This window comes from Cetorhinus maximus, chromosome 11, assembly GCF_964194155.1.
Source record: "Cetorhinus maximus chromosome 11, sCetMax3.hap1.1, whole genome shotgun sequence".
Classification (NCBI taxonomy): Eukaryota; Metazoa; Chordata; class Chondrichthyes; order Lamniformes; family Cetorhinidae; genus Cetorhinus; species Cetorhinus maximus.
In genome coordinates, this window is record NC_135889.1 from 76259732 (window position 1) to 76276925 (window position 17194).

General features: G+C 43.1%; 1 protein-coding gene across 4 annotated transcripts in view; it reads right to left on the reverse strand.

Annotated features, from left to right (window-relative positions):
• LOC144686695 (RNA-binding motif, single-stranded-interacting protein 1-like) overlaps positions 1–17194 on the reverse strand; it is a 637597-nt gene that overhangs the window by 305722 nt on the left and 314681 nt on the right. The gene's annotated exons all lie outside the window — the stretch shown is intronic.

Below are 17194 nucleotides of genomic sequence, written 5' to 3' on the forward strand. Positions count from 1 at the left end.
GTTTGGAATTTAATTTGCAGACAGTTTAAATTTCTAATACAACCACTTAATAATTCAGATGCGTAACAGTTTAACTGGCTGGAATGATAGCGATGAATAAGGAATGAAGTTCAAACTGAACTGTTTAGGTGAGTAACCAAAACAAACATGAGTAAATGTGAGTGAAGCCTTAAGTTGTTGCTCCAGTCCTTCTGTCAAGACAGGATCAGGTATGCCGTGATGGTCTAAGCCCTGGTGGTGAGATAGCCTGCTGACACCAATTTCCTCGACTCACATTTGAAGAATATGAACAGAGAAACAGAGCAACAGCAATAGGGTGTTCAGCCCTTCGAATCTGTTCCACCATTGAATTAGATTATAGCTGATCAGTAGCTCAAAACCATCAATGGGTCTTTGTTCCTCATCCCTTGGCTTCCTTACCTAACAAAAACCATGATTCTCATTGTCGAAAATTTCAATTGACCCACCATCCATTTTAGGTGAAAAAGTTCCAGATTTTCAGGACTCTTTGAAATCAGGAAGCACTTTTTCATGCAACCTTAAATTACTCAAGTCTATAATTAAGGACAGAATGATTGAACACCTGGAAGCTTTTCGGTTGATTGGAGAGGAACCAGGATGGATTTGTAAAGGATAGGTCATTCCTGATGAATCTGACTGAATTTTTTGGAGAAGTGACTAAAGTTGTGGATGGGGAAATATATATGGATGTTATTTGTATGGATTTCCAGAAGATATTTGATAAAGTCCCTGATTAGAGACTGTTTGGTAAAGTTGAAGTTTACAGAATTGAAGGCAAATTATTGACCTGGTTAGGAAATTGCTTGAGTGCAGGTAAGAGAGGATGGATAATGGACAGATACATTAATTGTAGGTTGTGTCTAGTGGTGTCCTACAAGAATCTGTAATAGGGCCTTTATTATTCACCATATTTATTAATACCTTAGATGATGGAATAAAAAGTAACATATCTAAGTTTGCTGACACAAAAATAAGTGGTATTGTAAGCAATGTAGATAGAAGCATAAAATTAGAGAGAGATATAAATAGATTACGTGAATCGACATAACTGTGTCAAATAGATTTCAATGTAGGCAATTGTGAGGTCATCCACTTAGGACCTAAAGAGGATAGAAGAGAGCACTTTCTAAATGGAGAAAAGATGGAAACAGCTGAGGTCCAAAGAGACTTCAGGGTCCATTAACGCTAATGATTAAAATGTCAAAGACAAGTCTAGAAAATAATTTAAAAGGTGAATGAAATGCTGGCTTTTACATCTACAGGACTAGAATAGAAGGAGGTAGAATTTATGGTGCAGCTATACAAAGCCTTGGTTAGAACACACCTGGAGTACTGTGAGTATTTCTGAGCAACATATCTTAGGAAGAGATACTTTGCTTGGAGAGGGAGAGCAGCACAGACTTACAGTGCATAAGTCGACACTGTATATAAGATGACCCCATTTTATCGGCCCCAAAAATCATGTTTTTGCATGTACATATATAAATAAACACCCCTTTTCAGCCATAACATGCTATATTTGCATTAGTAATTAGCCTCAATTTTTCACCCCACAAATGGGATGTTTTACTTACTGGTACCTCATAACTGGGTGCAAGAGATCAAGCAGGTGATATGGGTTATGTTGCAAAGATGCATGGAAGTTTAAGACATGCTCACACAGACCAGACCCCGAGTGGTGAATGACAAAGATGGGAACCACCCACACCTGCAATTCGCTTTTATACTCGGTGTATGAATCAATCCCCATTTTTAGAGGGACTTTGAGGTTTCAGATATCGACATACACCAATATCTATGGTATTTAATTGTATACAGATGGTGGGCATTAACTGGGAATTCACCTCCACCCCTATAAATAGGGACAGACAAAATGTGGTTGTTGGGTTAGGGGTTTTATGCTTGTAATGTGTATCTTTGTAGATAAATGCTTATAAAAGTGTGTAAAGATTGGCTCCAGTTTTATATTTTACCACCTGACTTTAAGAATATAATATAGACAGGATGCATATATTATTTCTTCTGGCTGGAGAGTAGTGGACATGGTTTAAAAATTAGAGCCAGACCTTTAAGCAGTGAAGTTACACACAAAGGCTGTTAGAAGTTCAGAACTCGCTTCTGTCAATTGCAATTGGTGCTCGATCAATTGTTAATTTTAAATCTGAGGCTGACAGATTTCTGCTAACCAAGGTTGTTAAGGGACGTGGGGCAAAGGTGGGTATATGGAGTTAAGTCACAGATCAGCTATGATCTCACTGAATGGCAACAGCCTTGAAGGACTAAATGCCTACTCCTGTGATTTAAGAATATAGGACAAGGGATTGGCGGTCCGGGAGGAGGTGACAGAGGGCAGGGGGTGAGACTAGAGACTACGAATCAGAGATAGTGACAAATGACTAGGGCTTGAGGGAACAAAGACTGGAAAATGGATCAAGAATGGAGGCCCATGGATGAATGTGAGATTAGGGAATTGGTATATTACTATTAGTCACTGGCACAATCTCAATGCGTTACTATTAGTTAGTGGTGGAAGCAAGTTCCTCCCGCTTCTGCATTCCCCTTTGAGAATCGCTCCCTGACTGCCTCTTGGTTAGGGGACAGGGTCCATTAGTTTTGGGGTCGGGTGAAAGACAGAGGGCTGGGAAATGGGATGGGGTGGGCCAGGGGTCCAACATTTCCTGCAAAGTTAAGAGCAACAGCAAAATGGTGAGAGAGGAGCAGCCAGTAAAAGGCAGCAGGGAAAAAGCAGGGCAGGGACAGTTCACTCAAATAGCCAGCACAGGCATCCTGTTATGTTGTATGATTCCATTCAAGTCCCAGTGCAAACTAATTGGTCTGTGGCAAATTTACTATCCTAGATTTTCCTCTGTTCTAATTGCTTAATTTTAGATGGTATGTCAACAAGCAGGGACCAAAAATTGGTCAGGGACCTGTTAAACTGGATGCCTGCTTGTTTTTTTTTAGGTCTGACACATTTTCCAGCACCATTTTGTCACAAGTTGGAAGCAGGTTTAAATGAGGCTGTAATGACATGGTGATGTCATATCTAATTTTTGATCATTACTATCTCATTTACACCTGCCATAACTGAAGCCAAGATTTACAAATTTCCAGATTTCCTAGATGCTATAAAAATGTGGAAGTCAATTTAAAAGGCCACAATGGACAATTTAACAACTTAGTTCAAAATTTCCTTTATTTCACCATTTACCAAACTTTTTTTCTTGTTTATTTCCCTACTAACAACTCGGTCTTTCTGCAATGAGGCTTTTATCTATTAAATAGTGGCCAATACTTCCAGGAAGAATACTTCTCTATCTGTACTTTGTGGAGCAACAAAGGGGGCCAACCTGAATTGACACCACAGGAGGCATATGGCTCCCACCTAAAGGTACCCCAATACACAGACCTTGATGTGATAACTGTCCCCTGTTCCAGCAGCAGTGCTTGTAATAGCTGCATTTCACAAGAAAAGCCACAATGGCTTGAGTCACATGCTTCAACCTCATTTGCAATGCGCCTCTAATTTGTGGGCACTGTGTTTCCTGTATCTCGGGTTGCCAACGCTGGTTGGAGACATTCCTGGGAGGATTGATTCTGTCACACTTTGACCACGTGATGTCTGAAAATGTTAACAAATTTATCTAATAACTGTTGGGTCCTCTGCAGTTGAGTATCTTGGTTCATGATTTCATGCTAGCAGCTGTTGTGTGAGAACTTAGGCCACTTTGGATGTGGAAGAATGGGAATCCAAGGGTGGGCAAGAGGACAATCTGAAGGTCAGGGAGCCATTCTCAAAGGAGAGGGCAGAAGTGGGAGGAACTTTCTTCCACCACTAACTAATAGTAACTCATTGAGATTAAGCCAGTGACTAATAGTAATACCGATAAAACTCAGATTCCCCTCATAACCAGAAGTTATGCAATAAAGCACTGTTAGTCTATAATGCCCCAATATCTGATCTAAAACTAATAGCGATTCTATAACCTGCCAATATTCACCCTGAACCTTCAGCCAGAATCCCCCTGCACTACACAAGATATGGCCTGGCTCCCGAGTCAATGACTGTTAATAGGCCCATTCTCTTTCCCTATCTGCATTGACCCTGGTTTGAATTCAGATTTTGTGTAAAGGTGACAGATATAAATTGGCACCACCGGTCAGATCCAATCTGTACTTGGATTTCAAATATTCAATCCAGCTACCATAGCTAACTCCTGAACTAAACCAAGGGATGCCACACAGCAAATTTGTGGCATTTCTCACAGGGCACATATTTCTGTACTCAGCTCACCAACATTGTTTCTAAACCACTCTTTGGGCTCAGATGCAACAAAAAAAAGTTCATAAATCAATGAAATTACAGCACAGGAGGAGGCCATCTGATCTCCTGTGCCTGTTCTGGCACTCTTTCCTGTAATCCCCCATTCCTCCCACATTATTTTGTATTCCTCCTTTTATCCTATTTCTTTATAAAATCATATTCTAGTCTCTACCTCAATAGCCACTTCTGGCAAAACATCCCATGCTATAATAGTTTTCAGATCAAGATTCGTTTTTCTTCCTTCCCATAGGTTTTCCATTGAGACTTTTTGTCTACATTTACGTGTTCCCTGGTATGACTTGCTGCCCTTTCTTGTGTTGTCTTTTAGCTGGATGAAATTTCTCTTACCTGTAGAGTGGGTTGGACATAATCTGTATGAAGTTTTTCTTAAAATAATTTATTCATAACTATTTACATTCTGTATTCTCCTTCCTGAGCTGCTTCTCCTGACTCCTGAGTCCTCTTCACAATAGCAAAGGCCTAATCTCGTTAGCGCACTAGCTGTTCCCAACTCTAAGCAAAGATAACTTCATGAACAGGGTAGGGGTTGCCACTGTGGCAGGAAATCAAAGCACATAAGAGCACTTGGGCAGCACCCCTAGAGAACTGAACTCCATTCTCGGAGACACCCAAGCAATCCAGAGAGATTAGCAACCCGACCTGTAGCTATCAAGATCATTATTACCTTAGATAAAAACAAAAAGCTAAAAGCTACTGCGGATGCTGGAAATCCAAAACAAAAACAGAATTACCTGGAAAAACTCAGCAGGTCTGGCAGCATCGGTGGAGAAGAAATCAGTTAACGTTTCGAGCCTTCACGGCCCTTCGGCAGAACTGAAGCATAGTTAGGAGAAAGGAGAAATATAAGCTGGTTTAAGGTGGGGGGGGGGGCGGGGGGGGGAGGAGAGAAGTTGAGGGTGTGGTGATTGTGGAGATAAGCAAGCCGTGATAGGAGCAGATAATCAAAAGATGTCACAGACAAAAGGATCAAAGAGGTGTTGAAGGTGGTGATTTTTGTCTAAGAAAAGTGCTAATTAAGAATGGAAGACAGGACACTCTTGTCCTGTCTTGAGTGTCCTGTCTTCCATTCTTAATTAGCACTTTTCTTAGACAAATATCACCACCTTCAACACCTCTTTGATCCTTTTGTCTGTGACATCTTTTGATTATCTGCTCCTATCACGGCTTGCTTATCTCCACAATCACCACACCCTCAACTTCTCTCTTCCCCCCCCGCCCCCCCCACCTTAAACCAGCTTATATTTCTCCTTTCTCCTAACTATGCTTCAGTTCTGCCGAAGGGCCGTGAAGGCTCGAAACGTTAACTGATTTCTTCTCCACCGATGCTGCCAGACCTGCTGAGTTTTTCCAGGTAATTCTGTTCTTGTTTTGTTCATTATTACCTTAACTGCTTACGCTATTAAGCTATCCAAACTGTTTTAAGGAAACGTCACACAAAACCAGGCAAAAATTGTGGACTCTAATGGATCTAGATTTTCCATAATTTGCTATGTGGCCTGCTTCATGTACTTGAGTATCCCAGATACAATATGAAAACAAATGATGGAATAATGGGCATCGTAAGGTTCGCAACTTAGGTGTCACATTCGACCTCGAGGTGAGCTTCCGACCTCATATTCATGCATCAGCTGTTTTCATCTCAGTAATATCGCTTGACTTTGACCTTGTCTCAGTTCATCTGCTGCTGAAACCTTCAGTCATGCCTTTGTTAACTCTAGGCTTGACTATTCCAATCAGTCCTGGCTGATCTCCCACATTCTACCCTCCATAAACTTGTGGTCATCCAAAGCTCTGCTGGCCATGTCTTAACTCGCACCATGTCTTAGTCCCCTATCATCTCTGTGCTCAGTGACCTCCACTGGTTGTTGGTCAAGCAAAGTCCTGAATTTAAAATTCACATTTTTTTTTACAATCTCTCCATGGCATCGCCCACCCCTATCTCTGTAATCTCCTGCTGACCCACAACCTTCCAAGATATCTGTGCTCCTCTAATTCGAGCCTCTTGTGTATCCCTGATTTTAATCACTCCAGCATTGGTGGCCGCACCTTCAGTTGCCTTGGCCTCAAGCTCTGGCAGGTTCCACCCCTCCCTACACCTCTGCCATTCTACCTCGCTTTCCTCCTTTAAAACACTACTTAAAACCTATCTCTTAGATCAGGCTTTCACTCAGTTGGCCTAATATCTCCTCAGGTGGCTCTGTGTTATATATTGTTTTGTAATGTTCATGTGAAACACTTTGGGATGTTTTATTATGTTAAAGGCACTATGAAATCTTTATTGTGGACATCTATTATGAAAAAATGTTCAAAGTTTCTAAAACTATAGACTTGATGACAAAGTCCATTCTTTTATTTATTTTGTGTTTCAAACTTGCCTTATTCCATAGCTCTTCCATTGCTTATTCTATAATTTTGAAATTCTTCCTGCCACACTTATCTGCCCAAAATCCCACCATTATCATTGTGTTTCTGAGATCCCCCCTTTCTCATTATGACTGAATTTACTCTGCCTTTCTTTTCTGACTTCCCTCCTGGCAGGTCAATGCCTCAGGTTTTCTCATAGAATCAATATTCAATAGAATTTTAAAGGATGTGAGGCAACCTGCCTCCACCACCCTCCCAGGCAGTGCATTCCAGACCGTCACCACCCTCTGGGTAAAAAGGTTTTTCCTCACATCCCCCTTAAACCTCCTGCCCCTCACTTTGAATTTATGTCCCCTCGTGACTGACCCTTCAACTAAGGGGAACAGCTGCTCCCTATCCACCCTGTCCATTCCCCTCATAATCTTGTACACCTCGATCAGGTCACCCCTCAGTCTTCTCTGCTCCAACGAAAACAACCCAAGTCTATCTAACCTCTCTTCGTAACTTAAATGTTTCATCCCAGGCAACATCCTGGTGAATCTCCTCTGCACCCCCTCCAGTGCAATCATATCCTTCCGATAATGTGGTGACCGGAGCTGCACACAGTACTCCAGCTGTGGCCTCACCAAGGTTCTATACAACTCCAACATGACCTCCCTACTTTTGTAATCTATGCCTCAATTGATAAAGGCAAGTGTCCCATATGCCTTTTTCACCACCCCACTAACATACCCCTCTGCCTTCAGAGATCTATGGACACACATGCCAAGGTCCCTTTGTTCCTCAGAACTTCCTAATGTCATGCCGTTCATTGAATACTTCCTTGTCAAATTACTCCTTCCAAAGTGTATCACCTCACACTTTTCAGGGTTAAATTCCATCTGCCACGTATCTGCTCATTTGACCATCCTGTCGATATCTTCCTGTAGCCCAAGACACTCAACCTCACTGTTAACCACCCGGCCAATCTTTGTGTCATCCGCAAACTTACTAATCCTACCCCCCACATAGTCATCTATGTCGTTTATATAAATGACAAATAATAGGAGACTGAGCACAGATCCCTGTGGTACGCCACTGGACACTGGCTTTCAGGCACTAAAGCATCCTTCTGTCATCACCCTCTGTCTCCTACAACTAAGCCAATTTTGAATCCATCTTATCAAATTACCCTGTATCCCATGTGCATTTGCCTTCTTTATAAGTCTCCCATGTGGGACCTTGTCAAAGGCTTTGCTGAAATCCATATAGACTACATCAACTACGCTACCCTCACCTACACACCTGGTCACCTCCTCAAAAAATTCAATCAAATTTGTTAGGCATGCCCTCCCTCTGACAAAGCCATGCTGACTATCCCTGATCAAAACTTGCCTCTCCAAGTGGAGATAGATTCTTTCCTTCAGAATTTTCTCCAATAGTTTCCCTGCCACTGACGTGAGACTCACTGGCCTGTAGTTCCCTGGCTTATCTCTACAACCCTTCTTAAATAGCGGAACCACATTAGCTGTTCTCCAGTCCTCTGGCACCTCCCTCGTGGCCAGAGAGGAATTAAAAATTTGGGTCAGAGCTCCTGAAATTGCCTCCCTCAGCAGCCTGGGACACAAATCATCTGGACCTGGAGATATGTCCACTTTTAAGCCTGACAACACCTCCAATACCTTGTCACTCCCTATATCAATTTGCTTAAAAACCTCACAGTCTCTCTCCTCGAGTTCGATACCTTCATCCTCATTTTCTTGGGCGAAGACAGATGTGAAGTATTCATTCAACACTCTAGTGATGTCCTCTGGCTCCACCCATAGATTGCCCCCTTGGTCCCTACTCTTACCCTGGTTATCCTCTTCCCATTGATATACTTACAGAATATCTTGGGTTTTTCCCTACTTTTACCAGCCAGGGCTTTCTCATATCCCCTCTTTGCTCTCCTAATTGCTTTCTTAAGCTCCATCCTGCACTTTCTGTACTCCACTAATGCCTCCGCTGATTTGCTTCTCTTGTACCTGCTAAAAGCCTCTCTTTTCCTTCTTATCGTAACCTGAATATCTCTGGTCATTCATGGTTCTCTGGGCTTGTTACTCCTTCCTATCACCCTAGAGGGAACATTTTGAGCCTATACCTTCCCCATTTCCTTTTTGAACGCCCCCATTGCTCCTCTGTAGATTTCCCCACAAGTAGCTGTTGCCAGTCTACCTTGGCCAGATCCTGCCTTATTTTACTAAAATCCACTCTCCCCCAATCCAAAACATTTTTTTGCAACTTGTTTATTTCTTTGTCCTTAACAGACTTAAACTGTACCATGTTGTGGTCGTTATCGCTAAAATGCTCGCCCACCACCACCTCAGCCACCTGTCCGGCTTCATTCCCCAGAATTAGGTCCAGCACTGCGCCGTCCCTTGTTGGACCCTCTACATATTGACCTAAAAAGTTCTCCTGTAAACGTTTCAAGAAATCCACTCCATCCAAGCCCTTAACACTATGTCTATCCCAATTAATGTTGGGAAAGTTGAAATCACCTAATATAATTACCCTATTGTTATTGTTTTTACACACCTCCACAAATTATGCACATATTTGCTCCTCAATTTCCCGCCGACTATCTGGGGATCTATAATAAACACCTAACAATGTTTATATTTTTACTTGTAAGCTCTACCCATAAAGCTTCATTCGATGCCCACTCCAAGATATCATCTCTCCTTACTGCAGTAACTGACTCCTTAACTAATAATGCAATGCCTCCAGCGTCAGCTTCAAATTCCTTGCTTGCGCATTCAATGCCAACTTTAAACATTTCTTTGTTGTCTGTTTCCCTATTATATCGATGCTGCCTTGGCCGTTGCTTTTTTAGGCTTATTCTCCTGTTCCTTCTAACCTCCGAACATGCCATCCAACAATCTCATCATGCTCTCTGGATCCTAACTGCCTTGGAATCAATACCCCTTCTACAATCTTCAAACAAATCAAACATATGTTTTCCTAGGACCTAAAATTCTCCATAATTGACAATCTGCTACATAAAATATAGTGAGGGCTAAGGAGAGGAATACATTCAGATTACACTGTAACATCTATATGAGAAGATCAAAATTACATTTATGACAATTCATTGAATAAATTATTTGGATTGAGTACACAGGTTTTTAAAAAAATCAACCGTTACTTTTCAATAGTTCTTAACTGCATCTGTTGAGAGTTAGAAAGAAAATCACATGAGTACTAAAGCACTTTTTGTGCTTCCTATTGTCTGACTAAATTTGAATCGAAACAATAATTGTAGATGTTTTATTCTGCAGTTGTAGGATGAAACAAATGCTTAACTTTATCTAATAAAGATGGAATTTATCCCAAAAGATGACAAGTAACCTTTTATTTATGGTATACATGTTATGTACTTAAATTTAAGATCCTCACCAAAAGAACAATGGGCAGAATTTTGCCGTCATCAGATGGGCGGGCCCAGCAGCGGTCGCAAAGCCAACCACCACCCGTGATCAGACCCCGACCGCGATTTCATGCTGGCTGGCCAATTAACACTGCAGCACTCAGCGCTGCCAGGGTGGGGGTGGGAGGAGCGCGAGCGCTAAATTAATTGATTAAGGGCCTTAATAGGCCACTTAATTGTCGGCGGGCGCACTGCCAACTCCCGTGCACGCCCGGCAACCGAAATATCACGCAAGTGCGTGATGACGTCGGGATGCTTGCCGACATTATCGCACATCATTTTACACTCATTCAGGTCGGGCGTACGCCCACCCAAGAGAAAAATTCTGCCCACAGGGTTTTTTGTTCCACATAGAAGGTTGTTAAAATATGGAACACCACACCAGAAACAATGCTGCAAACAGGGTCTTTAACAGCTTTTGAAAGAGATGGATAAATAAACCAAGAAAGTAATAAAAGTTATTTTGTTGGAAGGTCACAGAGAACAGGAAAGTTGAAACTGAAAGGCTTGTCTCCAATGATGGAATACAACGAATGGGAAATGAGCAGTGGAGGTTGATAGGTGGAAGTTATGAGGCCGAATTTTAAGCAGAGGCAGTGGTCCTACACACCAGCTGAGAAGTCGGGGTAAAGCCTGCCTCCGCTCAACCAGGAAGTCATAACAGATTTTACAGTAGCCAAACAGTTTGTTATCTGAGGTCGTGGCTTCTGCCCCCATGAGGCAGGATGTCCCGCCTCCACAATCTATCAGCTAATCAGATGGCCAGCATCTCTCCGGTTTCAGCAGTTAACAAAGGGAGGCGGTGGCACAATGGTAATGTCACTGGGTTAGTAATCCAGAGGCTCAAGCTAATGGTCTAGAGACACGATTTCAAATTCTGCCATGGCAGCTGGTAGAATTCAAATTCAATTAATAAATCAGGAATTAAAAAACTAGTCTCAGTATTGATGACCATGAAACCATCATCAATTGCCCTAAAAACCTACCACTAATGTTCTTTAAGGAAGGAAATCTGCCGTCCTCACCTAGTCTGGCCTACATTTGACTCCAGACCCACAGCAACGTGGTTGACTTTAAAATGACCTAGAAAGCCACTCAATAACAAACTTGCAGTCCACCAGACATCGACCTAGGTACCAGAAACGACAATGGTGCACTAAGCCCTGTCGACCCTGCAAAGTCCTCCTTACTAACCTCTGGGGCCTTATGCCAAAATTGGAAGAGCTGTCCCACAGACTACTCAAGCAACAGTCTGACATAGTTTACAGAAATACTTACATGATACTTTACAGACAATGCCTCAGACCACCATCACCATCCCAGCATAAGGTCTGTCCCACTGCCAGGACAGATGCACCAGAGGTGTCGGCACAGTGATATACAGTTGGGAGGGAGTTGCCCTGGGAATCCTCAACATTGACTCCGGACCCCATGAGACTTCATTGCATCAGGTCAAACATGGGTAAGGACACCTTTGGCTAATTACTACCTACAGCCAATAAATCAATACTCCTCCATGTTAAACACTAACTGATAAAAGTACTGAAGATGGCAAGGGCACAGAATGTACTCTTGATGGGGGACTTAAATATCCATCAGCAAGAGTGGCTTGGTTGCAAACTACATACCGAGCTGGCTGAGTCCTAAAGGATGTGGCTGCTAGACTGGATCTGCGGCAGGTGGTGAGGGAAAAAGCTACTGGTCTTGTCCAGTTGCAGATGCATCTTTCCATGACAATATTGGTAGGAGTGACCACTGCACAGTCCTTGTGGAGACAAAGACTTGCCTTCATATTGAGGACCCTCCGTGTTGTGTGGCACCATCACCATGCCAAATGGGATAGATTTTGAACAGATCTAGCAACTCAAAAGTGTGCTTTCATGATATGCCAAGGGACAACAGCAACAGCAGAATTATATTCAACCACAATCATGATCTGGCATACCCCCCCACTCTACCATTATCATGAGTCTGAGGGATCAACCCTGGTTCAATGAAGAGCGCAGGAGGGCACGCCAGGAGCAGTAGCATGCATACCTAAAAATGAAGTGCCAACATGTTGATGATACAACACAGGACTATTTGCATGCCAAATAGCAGAACCAGCAGGCATTAGAGTTAAGAAAAAAGACATTTTTGTTGAAGCTTTTTGTCTTGCACTCATCAGAATATTTTGCAAGAATACAAATCCAAGGGAGACAACAAATTTATACTGAATGAGAAAAGAGTGCTGATTGGTTGGCAAGTGGATTTTATTGGTAGAGGCCATGGAAAATGCACTAGTTGATGGTGACTGACCATTAACTACCTAGTATTGTTTGAAATTTAAACCAGGCAGTTTGACTCTAATTAGTCAAGGCATTGCCCTGTGATTCTGTGATTGGACAACATTTGCTAAGTAATCCACAGTGGCAGCAATGTGTATCATCCACAAGATGCACTGCAACAATTCACCAGCGCTCCTTCGACAGCACCTTCCAAACCTGCAACCTCTACCACCTCGAAGGACAAGGACAACAGATACAGAGGAACACCACCACTTGCAAGTGCCCCTCCAAGCCAATCATCCTGATTTGGAACTATATCACCTTTCCTTCACTGTTGCTGGGGCAAAATCCTGGAACCCCCTCCATAACTGCACTGTGGGCGTACCTACACCAGATGGACTGCAGCAGCTAAAGAAGGTTGCTCACCACCACTACCTCGAGGGAAATTAGGGATGGGCAATAAATGCTGGCATAGCCAGTGACGCTCACATTTTGTGAAAGGATAACAAAGAAATGCATCAGGAAAGGTAGCCACTGTAGGGACAGCTGTCAGACCCAATCAAGAGTGTCGATGGGGGTTGGGCATGAAGTTGATGGGGTGGGGGGGGGCGGAGTTGGCAATTGGGAGGAGGGGTGTTCAAGCTTTTCGCTGGGAAATTCCTTCATTGGGCACAACATGAGTTCGTTGTCAGGCTACCAAGGTTTACCTGACCACCTCGTCATGTGGCATTGGCATCCCCCAAAGGTAACAAAGAAAACTAAGACATGGATGAAGGTTTCAGCAGTGCATGAACTGAGGCAGGGGCGAAGTTGAGCATTGAGGAGCTTTATCTCAAAGTCAATGAGCTGAAGACACTGCGATGCATCAGGGAGGGGGAAGTTATCTGGGCACCTGCCTCATCTGGCAACTGCGATGGCCTCATTGCTGACATCCTCACCTTCGAGGACCTCATCACCCTCGTCCCCTTTGATGTCCTCCTCATCAGAGGAGACATGCAGCTCTTCTATTTCCTCCTCAGCCAGGCAGTGTAGCACACAGTAAACTACGATTCTGCGCGACACCTCTGGGGACTGTATTGCAGTGCTCCACCAGACACGTCGAGGTACCGGAACCGCATTTTCAATATGCCTATCATTTGCTCCACCAAAGTCCAGGTTGTGGCATGAGTTGTACCATCTCTTCGCTGCAGTCAGAGGCTGCCGCTTGGCCGTCAACAGCCACTTCCTCTGTGGGTAGCCCTTGTCCCTGAAGAGCCAGCTTTGCAGCCTCTGTGAACCTTGGAAGATGTCAGGGATCTGAGACCTGCTAAGGATGAACGGTCCCTGGGAATCACGCACAGTCCTGTAGGGTGTGTTTGTGGTGGTCAGACACCAGCTGAACATTCAGCGTTTGGAAGCCCTTGAGGTTGACATAGTTGACTGCTTGTTGCCACGGAGATCTAAGTGCTACATGAGTGCAGTTGATTGCACCCTGCACCTGTGGAAAACCAGAGATCTGCGCAAATCCCAACGCTTTTGCATCCTGGCTTGCCTGGTCCCTGTCGAAATGCACAAAGTTGTGTGCCTTCACAAAGATGGCGTCCATTACCTCCTGGATGCACTTGTGGGTGGAGGCTTGTGAGATCCTGCACAGGCCACCTGTGGAGCCCTGGAAGGAGCCACTGGCATAAAAATTGAGCGCCGCGGTCACTTTCATGGCCACTGGCAGTGGATGCCATCCATGTCCCCATGGTGCCAAGCCCTGCAGCAGGTGGCAGATGTGACCGACCAGTTCCCTAGAAATGTGCAGTCTTAGGCGACACTAGTTCTTAGTTATCGGCAGGGATGATAAGCGGCGTCTATTAGCCCTGGGTCTAGCGAGGTGCCCACGAGCGACAGCTCGCTGTGGATGTTCAGCTGTAAACCTTGAGACACACCACTAGATCATGAGGCTCCATGATCCTGAAGTTCTCCTCCTGCAGGACCAAAGAGAGAGGCACATAGGTTAGCATGTGTGTCCTAAGAACCTCTCTTGGTTAAATCTCAAGTCCTCTTCACGCATGTTGGAGTGTGCTGGCCTAGCTAAAGTGAACTAGGAAGCTAGGTTAAAAGGTAGGACAGTAGCAATGCAGTTACAGACTTTAAAGTGGATATTTAAAAACTCTCAGCAAAGATTTATCCCAGTAAGAAAGACTGACGCTTTGAGAAGGATGCATCATCTGTGGCTAAATAAAGAAGTTGGGGATTGTATCAAATTGAAAGAAACACTGTACAAATCTGCATAAATTAGTGGTCGGTCAGAGGATTGGTTGAATTTTAAGAACCAGCAAAGAATGACTTTTTTAAAAAATGAGAAAGTTGAGTATGGGAGAAAACTAGCAAGTAATATAAAAGCAGATAGTAAGAGTTCCTATAAGTATTTAAATAGGAAAAGAGTAACTAAACCTGGTGTTGGTCCTCTAGAGAGTGAGTCTGGGGAACTGATAATGGAAAACAAGGAAATGACGGAAGTGTTGAACAGGCATTTTGTGTCTGTCTTCACTGTAGAAAACTTCCTAAAGACACTTGAAAATCAAAAGGTGAACGGGAAGGAGAAACTTAAAACAATCACTAAAATGCTGATGGGAAAGCTATTAGACCGAAATGCTGGCAAGTCCCCAGGCCCGGATGGCTTGCATCCTAGGGTCTTAAAGGAAGTGGCTGCAGAGATAGTAGATGCATTACTTACAATCTTCCAAAATTCCTTAGATTCTGGAAGGGTCTCACTGGATTGAAAAATAGATAATGTAACACCTTTATTCAAGAAAGGGGGGAGACAGAATACAAGAAACTACAGGCCAGTTAGCCTAACTTCTGTCATAGAGAAATTGCTAGAATCGATTATTAAGGAGGGTTATAGCAGGATGCTTAGAAATCAATAATGTAATCAGGCAGGGTCAACTTGGCTTTGTGGAAGGTAAATCCTGTTTAACTGATTTACTAGTTTTTTGAGGAAGTAACAAGCGAGATTTAAAAAAGGGGAATGTATAGATGTGATATACTTGGATTTCCAAAAAGCATTTGATAAGGTGCCACATCAAAGGTTACTACACAAGATAAAGTAACATGGTGTAGGGGGTAACATATTAGCATTGATAAAGGATTGGTTAGCTAACAGGAAGCAAAGAATAGGGATAAATGGGCCTTTTTCAGGTTGGCAAGCCATAACTAGTGACTGCCACAGGGATCAGTGCTGGGGCCTCAACCATTTACACCTACACCAATGATTTGGATGAAGGGACAAAATGTATGGTACCTAAATTTGCTGAAGACACCAAGGTAGGTAGGAAAGTAAGTTGTCAAGAGGGGAAAGTCTGCAAAGGGACATAGGTTAAGTGAGTGGGCAGCTGGAGTATAATGTTCGAAAGTGTGAACTTATCCACTTTGGTAGGAAGAATGGAAAAGTGATTTACTATTAGGATGAAGAGAGTATGCAGAACTTAGTTGAATAAAGCAATCTGGGTGTCCTGGTACATGAATCACAAAAAGTTAGTATGCAGGTACAGCGAGTGATTAGGAAGATAAATGGAATGTTGGCATTTATTACAAGGGAATGGAACATAAAAGTAGGGAAGTTTTACTGTAGATGTACAGGTCATTGGCAAGACCAAATCTGGAATACTGTGTACAGTTTTGGTCTCTTTATTTGAAAAATATATATAATTGTGTTATAAGTAGTACAGAGAAGGTTCATGCAGCTCATTCCTTGGATGAAGGGCTTATCCTTTGCAGAAAGGTTGAACAGGTTGGACCAAACCAATTGGAGTTTAGAAGAATGAGAAGTGATCTTATTGAAACATAGAAGATCCTGAGGGGACTTGACAGGGTAGATACTAGGAGGATGTTTCCACTCATGAGGGAGACTAGAACTAAGGGGCACAATTTAAGAATAAGAGGTCTCCCTTTTAAGACTGAGATGAGGAGAATTTTTTCCTCTGAGGGTTGTTGGTATGTGGAATTCTCTTCCCCAGAGAGCAGTAGAGGCTGGATCATTGAATTTATTCATGGCAGAGTTAAAGACATTTTTGATAGACAAGGAAGTTAAGGGTTATGGGCAGCAGACAGGAAAGTGGAGTTGAGATAAAAACTAGATGAGCCATGATCTTATTGAACAGTGCAGCAGGCTCAAGGGGCCAAATGGCCTACTCCTGCTCCTAAGTCCTATGTTCCCATGTTATTGAGGTGGAAACAGGCAGTCTTAGTAATAGCACAGATATGTAATTGGAAATTTCATTTCGGCATCAAACATAACTCCAAGGCTGCAAACAATCTGGTTCAGCCTCAGACAGTTGCCAGAGAGAGGGATCAGGTTGTAGTGTGCGACCAATCCATTTAAATGTCCAGGCCTTTTGAAGTTTTGTGCATAGCCACATACATGCAGCAAGTTAAAGGGACCAGCTTGTGCGCGGCTACGCAGTTAGAGGCAGCAATGCCCTTGACTACAGAAGATTGAGGGCTGATCAATATGTTCAAAATGTTGAAAGGATCCAATAGGTTAGACAGAGGAACAATACTCTCTGTGGGAAATCAGGGATGGGATTATTGTGCATCCTCCTCCTATTCAGCTGACTATTGCAAACCATTCCTTTAACCATCTAAGTCCCATGCTCTGGAACTTCCTTCTAAAACCCCTCCACCTACCCCTCTTAGTTTAAAACCCCCACCTCTATGAATAAGCTTCAGTCAGTTTTCCTGATACACCAAGGCAAGGAAAGGAGGATTCAGAGAGTTGTA